Raw genomic sequence first — 14,178 nt, 5'->3', positions numbered from 1 at the left:
ATTCAGCCAAAATCCAAGTCTGCCATCTTGTGATGAACGCCTCCCATGGTCATGCACTTTGCTTAGTGTTTGTTCCCATAGGCGTTGACATTTTGGGTGTGTATGCCAAGAGGTGACAAGAAACAGAAATTGGGATCACTGTGGCTAACCTGAGCATGTTGGAAACCAAGGAGAGGCTGATGTTAATGTTGGATTTTTGTGACAAAAGATTCCTTTCAAAGAAAGACCTGTGACAATTGGTAATTACAGCTAATGTGTTTCCACCAACAGCCATTTTGCATTGGCATCACACCATCCACCATCAGCGTTGCTGACGGGAGCAGTGTTCAGGAGCCGTGGACAGTGGATTGCGCTGCTTCAGGAGCCTGGTGACTGGGAGGTTTGCAGGCTGCCAGGGGCCTCAGCTGAAGACCTGGATCCACAGGACCCACAGAGGTAAATTGTTCAATTGATCATACAGTGTGAGAATGAAACATTAATTCCCCTTCTCTACCTCATATGAGAAATGTGAATTGTCTTTTTTAAATTTGAGAATCTGGGTTATAGTATGTATGAGTCGATTTTTTAAACAATGACTTTTTTTGGGGCTCGAAATGTTTTGTTTTGTTTTGTGGTAGAGGTGAGGTCTTGCTATGTTGCCCAGGCTGGTCTCAAACTTCTGGACTCAAGAAATCCCCCTTCCTTGGCCTCCCAAAACACTGAGCCTACAGGTGTATTCACCTTAAAAAAATTTAAAGACCACTAGGAGGTCAGTAGTCTCAAATGTTTCACTAGTTCTTCAGCAAGGTAGGAATGAATCTGATTAAAACGACTTGGAAGACTGTATTCTGCAGAACCAGAGAAAACAGGAGGGAATCACCAGAAATACAAAGGAAATCTGAGTGGGGCTGGGAAGAAGCTTAGCACAAGCCACTCTGCCCCTGGACACCAGGTTGTGTGGGACTGGAGGGCACTGGCTGTTTTCTGTGTGCCCTCGTTGTCACTTTGCTTCTCTGTGGAGCAAAATGGAGGCAGATGCAGTTGATTCTTGTGATTTGCCACCGTGAGTTCTAAAAGTCACCTAAACACTAAATTTGTGAATACAGAGCCCTTGCTTCTGCGGAAATACAGGGCTGGGTTCCTGCGAGCCTCTGGTCACAACATTTTCATCAACCAATCAGTACATAACCTTGCTTATGCGTGTTCCTGTTTAAAGACACCTTTTGGAATAGATGTTGGTGATCCCACTAACACTGTGTCCATGGCCAGCAGCCCTGGAACTCACCCCTGAATAAAGCTGTCTCACACGCATTTCTCTGTGAGGCACATCACAGCCTCTTGCTCTTAGAACGCTAGACAGTACGTCAGCACTGGGCTTGGGGTCATTTTAAACAGCAAAATCACTAAGAAAAAGCATAGAAGTGTGAAGAATATGGCGCTATGTGGGCCGTGAAAAGAGCACTTGTTTGTGGCATGAGCTGAAATGAAATGGCAGAGCATCACCTGTGCGACCTCAGCCAGGCCGTGGCCTGTGGCTGACACGGGGGCAGCACAGTGCAGGCAGGCGGGGCACACTTGAAGATGAGCTGTTGTTATCAAAGGGTGTGAAATTTCCAGACAACTACTGACTTGACGAATCCTCTTGGGCACCAGAGCACGTGCTGCATCTGAGATGCTGGTTGGGGAGCCCAGGCAGTCGAGGGGAGAGGAGCGCTCACTCTGTTACTGGCAACAAGCTGTCTGGAGAACAACCTGTTTTTACCCCCCTTTTGCAAGCAGAACACTCCCACTAAGGTAAAGCTGCACGGGCAACACTGACTGAGCTCTGCTTTTCTAAATCTGTTTGTTCTCTTGACCTCGAGCCTGTCCCAGGCTGTTTCTACTCTACACGTTGCAATTCACTGTTAGCTGCTATTCACGATGTAGGTGTGAATTACCACCTTGGTGTCTCTAGGCTGTGAGTGTCCTGACTGCAGTTAGCTTCTCCCATCTAAGCCGTCAGTGCTGTGCTCTGAAACACCAGACCATCTTGGAACCTTTCTCCTTCCCCTCTTCTCTGAATGACTCTGTACTTCCCCTTTGAAAGGGATAAGTACAGCAATAATTATATCTTTCCCATTATGTCTAATTTGTTCACACAGGGTCTCTTCATTTTACTACCTTTCTAAAAAGGATCAGATCTTATACTGGCTTTGAAAGTACTAAATCAAACAAAATATGAATTGACATGTTAAAAAGGTGTTTTTAAAAAAATTGCAGAACTTCTCTGAGTTTCTAAGGGAAACGTATTGCAAATCTCCAAGAGAAGCCCCACGAGGATCCCCTGAGGGATGAGGGGCCCTTTGGGGTTGTCCAGGTAACTCCCCATAGAGTGGAAACAGAAGGTGGTAATGGGAACATAAATGAGGTGAAGGAGCCAGAAAGGAGAGCTCAAAGCTAGAAACATTCTTACTTTCTCTTAAAAGAGACAGGGTTTTGCTCTCTCACCCAGGCTGGAGTACAGTGGCATGATCATGGCTCACTGCAGCCTCAAACTCCTGGGCTCAAGCAATCCTCCCACCTCAGACTCCTGAGTAGCTGGGATTATAGCTGCATGCCACCATGCCCACCTAGAAACTTTTTTGAGAGTAATAAGAGCAGGAAAAGGGGCCTAAAATGGAAATAGTAAAGTGCCCTAGAGAGACTGGAACCTTGGAAGTGCTGATGGGGAAATGACTCAATGTCCTTTACCTGAAAATCCCTAGGCATGGATTTCTTGTGTGCAGAGTCCTAAGGATGCCTGCTAGGTCAGTGAAACTTTCTTTTTTTTTTTTTCTTTTTTTTTTTTTTTTGAGACGGAGTCTCGCTCTGTCCCCCAGGCTGGAGTGCAGTGGCTGTGATCTCAGCTCACTGCAAGCTCCACCTCTCGGGTTCCCGCCATTCTCCTGCCTCAGCCTCCCGAGTAGCTGGGACTACAGGCGCCTGCCACAGCGCCCGGCTAATTTTTTGTATTTTTTTAGTAGAGACGGGGTTTCACCGTGTTAGCCAGGATGGTCTCGATCTCCTGACCTCGTGATCCGCCCGTCTCGGCCTCCCAAAGTGCTGGGATTACAGGCTTGAGCCACCGCGCCTGGCCTGGTGGAACTTTCATAAACTGTTCTGATTCGGAGTGAAAGGCAAGCAGGCTAGGCCCCAAGCTGGAAAGCCATTTCTTTGTGTTCCAGACCCAATTTTATCCTTCTGGGTGTTGGAAAACAACACAAATTGATATCACAGCCTTTCTAGGCATTTTACTGGAAAGTTAGAACATTGATTGGAAAAGAGCAGGGCTCTAAGAGTTGGAATGGGAATCACTGGGTGGATTGTGGTGCAAATGAGAAACTGGAACCTCAAATTCCACATCATCTTCCTTTTGCTGTTAGAAGCCAATGCTCTTTTCCCACCTGAGTGGATCAACCTGCCCTTGTGGAAGACTTTGTCATGTTCTCATTGAGACAATTAGCTTGCAAGAGCAGGTCGTTCTCAAAGCAAACCCCAAACCTCTTGCTGCCTCCAGACCCATCACCACAGTCAGATCCCTGCACACCAAGGGGGATGAATGCAAACTCTGACTGGGGGAAAGAGGCTTACACAACATTTTTTCCTGGCCAGGTGCATTGGCTCATGCCTATAATCCTAGCACTTTGGGAGGCTGAGGGGGAAGGTTGCTTGGGCCCAGAAATTAAAGACAAGCCAGAGGAACATAGATCCCATCTCCACATGTAATTTAAAAATCAGTCGAGTGTGGTGGTGCACACCTGTGGTTCCAGCTACTCAGGAGGCTGAGGCAGGAGGATTGCCTGAGCCCGGGAGGTCGAGGCTGCAATGAGCCGTGATCATGCCACTGCACTCCAACGTGGGTGACAGGGCAAGACCCTGTCTCAAAAAACAAAAACAAAAAAAATGATTTGTCCTAGTTATCAGTAGAAACATGAGTAAAGTGTGTAAACATGAATTTTATTGGTATTAGAGAAGGAGGAAAACTGCTAGATTGGGCTGAATTTATTGATACAGGTGTTCTTGGCAGATATTCTGGACTCCATGTGTTAGTGTGAGTAGCTGGAATGACTGTGTTTGCTTCGTTAGTTGATGGGCCTGGAGATATGGTTTGGATCTGTGTTTCTGTCCAAATCTCATGTTGAATTTTAATCCCCAGTGTTGGAGGTGAGGACTAGTGGGAGATGATTGGATCATGGGAGTGGATTTCTCATGAATGGTTTAGCACCATCCCCTCAGCACTCACCATGGTGAGTTCTCATGAGATCTTGTTTAAAAGTGTACAGCACCTCCCCTCTCACTCTCTCCCTTGCTCCTGCTCTGTAAGACGTTCCTGCTCCCCCTTCACCTTCCACCATGATTGTAAGTTTTCTGAGACCTCCCCAGAAGCCAAGCAAATGTCAGTATCATGCTTCCTGTACAGCCTGCAGAACTGTGAGGCAATGAAACTTATTTTCTTTATAAATTATCCAGTCTCAGGTATTTCTTTTTTTTTTTTTTTTGAGACGGAGTCTCGCTCTGTCACCCAGGCTGGAGTGCAGTGGCCGGATCTCAGCTCACTGCAAGCTCCGCCTTCCGGGTTCACGCCATTCTCCGGCCTCAGCCTCCCGAGTAGCTGGGACTACAGGCGCCCGCCACCTCGCCCGGCTAGTTTTTTGTATTTCTTAATAGAGACGGGGTTTCACCGTGTTAGCCAGGATGGTCTCGATCTCCTGACCTCGTGATCCGCCCGTCTCAGCCTCCCAAAGTGCTGGGATTATAGGCTTGAGCCACCGTGCCCGGCCTCAGGTATTTCTTTAGAGCAATGTGAGAAAGTATGAATACGCCTGGCATCCTTTGTTCTTGGCAGCACTGCTCCTAAAGAGCTAGGACTCCTCCTGGGAGTAGGGGTTCCCATCCACCCATTGCTTAGGAAAAGCAATGGGTCAGGCCCTCGCTCACTCTCTAGAACAGACTACAAACATGCAAATTAGAATTCTTTTAGAAAAATATAGCTGGAGTAGTTTGTGGCCAACATTAAATGAAGTTGAGATCCATAACTTGATTTAATGTAGAGGAAATAATTTAAAGGCTTAAGGAGATATAAATGATGTCGATTTATCAAGTGAGTCCTGCTTTCAAGCATCTTCTCACTAGGTTCTCCTAAGAGAGTATTGAGCACCATCTTTATGAAAGCATGGAGAAACATATTGATATGGTTTGGCTGTGTGTCCCCACCCACATTTCATGTTACATTGTAATCCCCAGTGTTAGGGGAGGGACCTGGTGGGCGGTGACTGGATCATGAGGGCAGATTTCCCCCTTGCCATTCTCATGATAGTGAGTGAGTTCTCATGAAAGCTGGTTGTTTAAAAATGCGTAGGGTTTCCCTCTTTGCTCTTCCTCCTGTTGTCATGTGAAGACGTGCTTGCTTCCCCTTTGCCTTCTGCCATGATTGTAAGTTTCCTGAGGCCCCCACCCCAGCCATGCCTCCTGTACAGCCTGGGGAACTGTGAGTCAATTAAACTTTTTTCTTTATAAACTACTCAGTTTCAGGTAGTTCTTTATAGCAATGTGAGAACAGACTAATTCACATATTAATGAAGGGAGCACTAGTATCCTTGCAGAACTCATATAAACCACTTCTGCTTCATAAGGGACTACTGTTGCACATGCCCAATTTGACACTTCTCCTGCCCCAGCCTGCAGGTGGTTCTCTGGTGGGCATCCCTGATCCAGCATTCCAGAGCAAAGCCTAGTTAGTGCTTCCTGATTGAGTACGAAGAGCTCTGGAGAAAGGTAACTCATTTCATGTGTAACTAAAGCTTCTCTGCACACATGAAATGAAGGAAAAAATAACATTTCTTTGAGATGCAAGTGAACTGCCAGCAATTCTAAGGAATGTGTGTGTGTAGCCGTAGACAGCAGCATACCTGTCTTTACATATGCTAACCCTTTGCCTTGAAGGCATTTATTCTAGTCTGATGGTCTAAAGCCCTATTTCTTTTTCAAGATTCAAGTCAGGTCTCATCTTCTCTAGGAAAAGTTTTCCTATATTTTCCCCCTCCCCATCCTGCTTCTCCTAGAAGATCCAGTATAAACATCTATTGCTTGTTGTCAGCATGAATTATCTTGTCTGTCCTTCTCACTGACTGCCTTCTCTATAACAAGGAGCAGTGATGCTCAGTAATTGTGAGTTGAATGCTTAACAAGATGTGACAAAATCTCTATTAGAAAAAGGTGAATAAGTCAGCATAAAAGGCATGGTTTTTGTTTCACTTTACTATTTGGATGAAATGTTCAGATATAAACTATCTGAAAGATTACATAATTTATTAGGAGCTAATAAACAAGGATTACTGCAGAGGGGATAAAAAGGGATAAAAAGAAAATAAAGGAAAAAGAAAATTTCTATTTTGTTCCATTTTAAATCTTCTTTTTTTTTTTTTTTTTTGAGGCGGAGTCTTGCTCTGTCGCCCAGGCTGGAGTGCAGTGGCCGGATCTCAGCTCACTGCAAGCTCTGCCTCCCGGGTTCATGCCATTCTCCTGCCTCAGCCTCCCAAGTAGCTGGGACTACAGGCGCCCGCCACCTCACCCAGCTAGTTTTTTGTATTTTTTAGTAGAGATGGGGTTTCACCGTGTTAGCCAGGATGGTCTTGATCTCCTGACCTCGTGATCCGCCCGTCTCGGCCTCCCAAAGTGCTGGGATTACAGGGTTGAGCCACCACACCTGGCCCATTTTAAATCTTCTAATCTGCTTCCCTACTCTGACCTAATTTATAGTAATGTAGCCTCAGCATAAAGACAATCATATCAAAATTTGAATTTGCTCTTTAGAGTAGAAAAATTTTATGAGCAATGTAAAAGTAATGTACCTTCTTTTCTATTACCATATTTAATTTCTATAATAAACTTGCCAGCATTGGTAGAGACAGTGGACTGATCAAAGTCTCACTTTTCCAACCTCTCATATGAGCAGTATTTACTTCCATCAAAAAATTAGCAAGTGGGAAAGCAACAGCATAATTTTAGTTTAAATACAGTTTTTTTCCTTATTGACAATCATTCTACATGGACTTCAATCACATGCAGAAACTGTAGACGCAAGGAAGTGCTTGTTTCTGCTTGACACTATACTGAATTCTGAGTGCAAAGCACATTAGAAATATTAGAAATAAAGGCAGCATGTAGATTCAAAGGCCCAAATGAATCATTATATATATTTTTTACCAGTAGCCAACTGATCTAAAGAACAGATATTTATTATTTATTCAGAACTTAATGGTCAGTCTGTACTTGAGAATAATTTATGTTCTGTTGTGGGATGGAGTATTCTCTATGTGTCTGTTAGGTCTAATTCATCTATAGTGTTTAAAATCTATTTTTTATTGATTGTCAGTCTAGATATTCCACTCATTATTGAAAATGGGGTATTGAAATTTCTAATTATTGTAGAACTGTTTCTCCCTTCAATTCTGTCAATGTCTGCTTCATATATTTTGGAGCTCCATTGTTTGATGCATATATGCTTATATTTATAATTGTTATATTTTATTGATGACTTGGCCCTTTTATCAATGTATAACATCCTATGTTTTCTCATAATTATTTATTTATTTTTTTTTTTTTGAGACAGAGTCTGGCTCTGCCGCCCAGGCTGGAGTGCAGTGGCCGGATCTCAGCTCACTGCAAGCTCCACCTCCCGGGTTCACGCCATTCTCCTGCCTCAGCCTCCCAAGTAGTTGGGACTACAGGCGCCCGCCACCGCGCCCGGCTAGTTTTTTTTTTTTGTATTTTTTAGCAGAGATGGGGTTTCACCGTGTTAGCCAGGATGGTCTCGATCTCCTGACCTCGTGATCCGCCCATCTCGGCCTCCCAAAGTGCTGGGATTACAGGCTTGAGCCACCGTGCCCGGCCTCTCATAACTATTTTTTACTTAAATCTGTTTGCTATGATATTTATATAGCCATTCCAGCTCTTTTGGTTGCTCTTTATGTGGAATTTTTTCCATCATTTCACTTTTAACTTTTGTCTTGGGTGTAAAGTGAGTCTCTTGTGGGCAGCATATACTTGGATCATGTTTTAAAATTTATATTGCTGGCCTCTGCCCTTTAATTGGTGAATTTAATCCATTTACATTTAACGTGATTACTGATAATGAAGAATTTACTTCTGCCATTTTGCTATTTGTTTTCTATATTTCCTTAATTGTATTCCTTAATTCCTCCAATATTGCCTCCTTTTGTGCTTGAACAATTTTGATTTCCCCCTTTTTCCTTTTCCATATAGTTATTTTCTTTGTGGTTATTATTAGGATTAGAGTTAAATCCTAAATTTTTACCAATCTAGTTTAAATTGATACAAACATAGCTTCAACAGCATACATTAATTCTACTCCTATCCAGATTCATCCCCTACTTTACATTGTTGCTGCCATTAATTACATATTTATATGTGTGTGACCATTAGCATAGATGGATTTATAATTATTGTTTTATGCATTTGTCTTTTGAGTCACATAGGAAACAATAATTGGAGTTACAATCCAACAATACAATAATACTAGCTTTTATATTTACTTACATATTTACTTTTACTAGAGATCTTTATTTGTTTGCATAACATTGAGTTGCCATCTAGATTTCTTTTGTTTGACCTTGTGTTTGCTGTAGCATTTTTTGTAGCTAAGGTCTACTAGTGATAAATTGTTAGCTTCTGTTTGTCTGGGAATATCTTAAGTTCTACTTCATTTTTGAAGAATAGTTTGCCAGATATAAAATTGCTACTTGACGGTTTTTTTCTTTCAGTAATGTAAAACATATCATCCCACTGCTTCTGGCCTCCATAGTTTCTGGTGATAAATTGGCTGTTAATCTTATTAAAGATCACTTGTATGTTACAAGTTGCTTTTCTCTGGCTGCATTCAAGATTTTCTCGTTATCTTTGGCTTTTGGTATTTTGATTGTAATGTGTCTCATTGTGAATCTCTTTGAGTTTATCCTGTTTGGAGTTCATTGAGCTTCTTGGATATGTAGATTCATGTCTTTCATCAAATTTGAGAAGTTTTTTGGCCATTATTTTCTCTTTCCTTTTTTTTATTGAGATGGAGTCTTGCTTTGTTGCCCAGGGTGGAGTGCAGTGGCATGATCTCAGCTCACTGCAAGCTCCACCTCCTGGGTTCACAGCATTCTCCTGCCTCAGCCTCCCAAGTAGCTAGGGCTAGGACTACAAGTGCCTGCCACCATGCCCAGCTAATTTTTGGTATTTTTAGTAGAGACGGAGTTTCACCGTGTTAGCCAGGATGGTCTTGATCTCCTGACCTCGTCTACCTCAGCCTCCCAAAGTGCTGGGATTACAGGCGTGAGCCACCATACCTGGCCCCCATTTTTTTATTTCCTTTGTAGAGACAGGATATTGCTCTGTTGTCCATGCTGGAGTGCAGTGGCACAATCATAGCTCACTGTAACCTCAAACTCCTGGGCTCAAGTGATCCACCTACCTCAGCTTCCTGAATATGTAGGACTATAGCTGCATGCCACCATGCCCAGCTAATTTACTTTTTAATTTTTTGTAGAGATAGGGCCTCACTCTGTTGCTCTGGCTAGTCTCAAACTCCAGGCCTCAAATGATCATCTGACCTTGACCTCCTAAAGTGCTGGAATTAAAGGCATGAGCCACTGCACCTGGCCTCATTTTTCTTTATTCTGTTTTCTTTCTGCTCCTCTGACTGGATAATTTCAATTGCCCTATATTGAAGTTTGCTGATCCTTTCATCTGCTTAATCAAATCTGCTGTTGTGCCTCTCTGTTGAATTTTTCATTTTCGTGATTGTAATTTTTGGCTTCAGAACTTTTATTTGCTTGTTTGTGCTTGACACACAACTATATATTTATTAATATTTATTTATATATATTTATTATCTATTTATTAGTATTCCCTACAGTTCATGCATCATTGTCCCAACTGCCCTTAGTTCTTTGTCCATGGTTTCCTTCGCATCTTGAGCACAGTGCTGTGCTTTCTAAACGTGGTGTTCGTCATAGTAAGGAGAAGCATGAGGGGCACAAGGGTCAGCCTCACAGACAGGCGAGTCTGCAGCTCTTACTGGACCCTTGTTCACATCCACAAACTTGGCTGTGGATCACCAGGGAAACTGGGCGAGATTCTGCTGTCCAGGGGTTTTGTCCTGAGAACTTGGCTTTTAGAACATTCTCTCTGGTTTTCTGCTTGGGGGTGGGAGTCTGGTGCCGGGTCCTGGGTCTGTTTTTGGAGGAAGCCGGCCCACAGGCTGGGGACCTCAGACACACTGTGCACTGGCATGACACGCCTGCCGCCCGTCACCAGCTCGCAGGGCATCCACGGTTGAATCCTCTACTCTTCCAGGAAAGACTTATGCTTCTCATGGTCCCAATTCTCATGCTGATCTTTCTAAATGGCAAAACTTCACCAAGGGTGACTTGGGTCTTCAATGGCAACTCTGGGAACATTTGGCTCGAAAAACATTGTTCATTTCAGAGATTCTTTATAGAAGAGAATGAATAAGATTCCCCAGGCCTAAATGCAGAGGCCTCCAAATGAATTTGTGAATAAAAAAGTATTTAGCTAAGAGATTGTCTGGCCAATGCTAAAGACTGACTTGACAAACAGCCCCTCACCCGCCTGCCCTCCGTGTCCCCCTGTGTCTAGCCCTCCTCCTCCCCCTTGTCCTCTCCTGTTTCTCTCCTTCCACACCTCCATCAACTCCTTCCTCCTCTCCCCTGTGTCCAGATGCCCTACCTTTTTCCAACAACTCTTCTACCACACTGTAACCTAAACTTCCCCCATATTCCTTGAAGCCAGAAACAAAGGGCTGACCCCAATCTTTGAAGGCCTTGGATCCAAAGGCCTTCTCATGCACTTCACTAGCTCTTGATGCTGTTGTTCTGCCAGTAAAGAAACCAAATGGATGAGGATGTCGATTTTTCAAGGTCTGAAGGCCATCAAGAAAATTGTCATCTCTTGCTTCCCAGTGGCTCCTAACCCAAACCCCTTCCTGCTGTCAACTCCTCCTGAAGCCACTTGCCGTCATGATAGAGATTCTTTGTCTTTTTCAGTGTGCCCCCGCATAGAGACATTCAGCACCCTTCGTCCTCACCTAGGTAGGACAAGAGTATACCTGGGCAGTTATGCCTTAGAGTCTCAATGAAGCTCCCTCCTATTTTTTGCAGGTCTTCAATCAAGACTTAAAAGATGGCCATGTGCAGTGACTCATGCTTGTAATTCCAGCACTTTGGGAGGCTCAGGTGGGAGGATCACTTGAGTCCAGGAGGTTGAGGCTGCAGTGAGCTATGACTGCATCACTGCATTCCAGCCTGAAATACTCAGGGTGACAGAGTGAGACCCTGTCTCAAAAAAAAAAAAAAAAAAGAAAGAAAGAAAAAGAAAAAAGAAAAAATCAAAATATAAAAGATCTAAATTTCCATGGATTTGGTTCTGATACTATATATAGATAATTTCCTACATTTCTCAGAGAACAAAGAAGCCTGCGAAAAAGATTCTATTGGCTTTCTCTCAGCCTTGGTAGAAAAGGGACATAATGTTTCAGAAGACACGTTACCTTTTTGCCAAAACATAGTTTATTATTCAGGACATGCCCTATCTAAGGAGACTACCCAAGTTTATTCCAGATCTCTCACAGAATGACAATTGAGAGGATTTCTAGGTTTAATTGGATACTGCAATAAGTGCCAAATTTTTCTAAAATTACTACACTTTTTTTGTGAATTGACTAAGGACTTAGTAAGAGATCCTTTGCTTTGGGAGCATAAACATGCACAGGCCTCTGGGACCTGAAGAAGGCTCTTCAATGGCCCCTTCCCTTGGCATCCCTAACTGCAAAGATTCCCATGGTCGGTTTTGCAGGAGCAATCTGTGCAAGTGCTTGGGGTTTTTACTCAACTTCCTGGGAACCATCAAAGACCCTGGACTCACTATCGCTTTACCCTTGATCTGGGTGCAGAGGCTTATTCTCCTTGTCTTAGGACAATAGCTGACACTGAAAACTTTTTGAGGCTTCTGATGAACCGGTTTGTATTAGTCCATTTTCACACTGCTATAAAGATACTACCTGTGACTGGTGATTTATAATGAGTTTAATTGACTCACAGTTCCACATGGCTGGGGAGGTCTCAGGAAGTTTACAATCATGGCAGAAGGTGAAGGAGAAGCAAGGAACCTCTAATATGGTGGCAGGAGAGAGAGAACTCAGTGGAAACTGCTCCTTTTAAACCATCAGATCTTGTGAGAATTCCCTCACTATCACAAGAACAACATGGGAAACCACCCCGTGATCCAATCACCTCCCACCAGGTTCCTCCCGTGACACATGAGGATTACAATTTGAGATGAGATTTGGGTGGGGACACAGAGCTAAACCATATCACAGTTCTCGTCTCCCCATTTGACCTCCTTGTTCCTGCTTCCATGCAGACATTGCTGCTGTCTGAAAATGCATACTTCCCAGCCAGCCAATTAGCCTTTTAGGAGGTTCTGTTCCTCTCCCCTTACTGTTCACACTGCAATGCCCTGAATCCTGCTGCTCTCATGCCTCTGCCAAGGAAAGGGAGCCTGAAGGGAGTGCTACCTCAGCCAGGGAGCCTTCTGTAACTTTTTAGGTTCACTGGAGACCTTGATGGAGAACCCTGACCTAATACTATTTGTGGATGGATTATAGATCAAAAGTGAAGTGGAAGTGGTCAGGTAGGATGTGCTATCACCACTCTCTCTTCTTTGTTAAGGATATCGTCCTCTCCCGAGGTAAAATCAACCCTGATGGCCAAGCTCACTGTGCTTACTAGAGATTGTCAGACAGTGAGAGTCCAGAGGGGCCGCACGCAGGGACAGCAGGTGGGCTTTGGGAGCAGCACACAACTGTGGGAAGCTTTGGAAACAGGAGGTTTCTCACTTCTACTGGGACCCCCATCCAAAATGGACGACAAGTTCAGAAGCTTTTAGCTGGACTCCTACTTCCTAAAGAGGTGAAGCCTTTCCCTTCTATTAATAAGGTTGAGGCCTAGGCAAGAAGAGACAACATGGAAACTAAAGGAAATACTTGGTCCTCATGCCAAACCGTTTTAACAAAGGCTGTGATCCTAATCTAAACCCCTAAAGAATAAACCCCTGGAGGGATTCAAAGAGGCCGTTATAAGATATCCACTGTTGTGGAAGAAGCCTGGTTGTACCATTACTCAGATAATCTCTGGCACTTCCTGTTGGTGGTACTAGATGATTTCAGATGAATATTGGCTAAATTTCTCAATAAACTACAGTTCATGGTACAGACAAATTGGTGACTCTCTTAAATCGATATTGGTGGGGGAACTTTAAAAAGATAGTTGAGATTATTTTAGGCATGTATTACGACCTGTCGACCATATAATTGTGGAAAAATCCATAAAGATGGAACATGGCCAGGGATTAAGATCTCAATAGCCCCATGAGCATCTTCAGATGGTGATATGGTTTGGCTCTGTATCCCCACCCAAATCTCATCTTGAATTGTACTTCCATAATTCCCACATGTTGTGGGAGGGACCCAGTGAGAGAGAATTGAATCATGGGGGCGGTTTCCCCCATGCTGTTCTCATGGTAGTGAATAAGTCTCACGAGATCTGATGATTTGATAAGGGGAAAACCATTTCACTTGGCTCTACTCTCTTTTGCTGCCACCATATGAGACGTGCCTTTCACCTTCTGCCATGATTGTGAGGCCTCCCCGGTCACGTGGAACTGTGAGTCCAGCTGAACCTCTTTCTTTTTTAAATTGCCCAGTCTCGGGTGTGTCTTTATTGGCAGTGCGAAAACAGGTTAATACAGATGGATTTTACCTGCTTCTGCCCTCGGTTGAGAGTTGAGGATGTTTTAGTTATTGCATGTCTATTTTCAGGGTGGGTTAAAATATTTCCTTAACAAAAAGCCACAGCCCTTACAGTTCCTAAAAAGCTGCTTGCTTCCATGTTTCCAACCTTGGAGCATCTCCGCTTTCACATCAAGTGACCGAGGTACACACTCTATGGAGCCATTGTAAGAGGATCCTATAAAGTGTTACCTCCTACCCCCAAACCACACTGCCTTCACTACCCACATATTCTGAATAGATCGAGAGAGCCAACGGCATCCTTAATTAAAGGTAGGAAAATTTTCAGAACCCCTGGAGCTTCTTTGGCC

At 43.7% G+C, this 14,178-nt stretch overlaps 1 long non-coding RNA gene across 1 annotated transcript in view; it reads left to right on the top strand.

The window, feature by feature from the left end:
• Nucleotides 1–13,424, top strand: part of LOC107128044 (uncharacterized) — a 28,414-nt gene extending 14,990 nt beyond the window's left edge. Inside the window, exons 6-7 of the long non-coding RNA XR_010582740.2 lie at nucleotides 271–435; nucleotides 11,181–13,424. This is a non-coding gene — a long non-coding RNA (uncharacterized lncRNA). The remainder of the gene's footprint in view (nucleotides 1–270; nucleotides 436–11,180) is intronic.
• The last annotated feature ends 754 nt before the right edge of the window (nucleotides 13,425–14,178 follow it).

This window comes from Macaca fascicularis, chromosome 18 (genome assembly GCF_037993035.2).
Source record: "Macaca fascicularis isolate 582-1 chromosome 18, T2T-MFA8v1.1".
Taxonomy (NCBI): Eukaryota; Metazoa; Chordata; class Mammalia; order Primates; family Cercopithecidae; genus Macaca; species Macaca fascicularis.
Note: the sequence above shows the minus strand (reverse complement) of the source record. Positions and strands in the feature narration are given on the sequence as shown.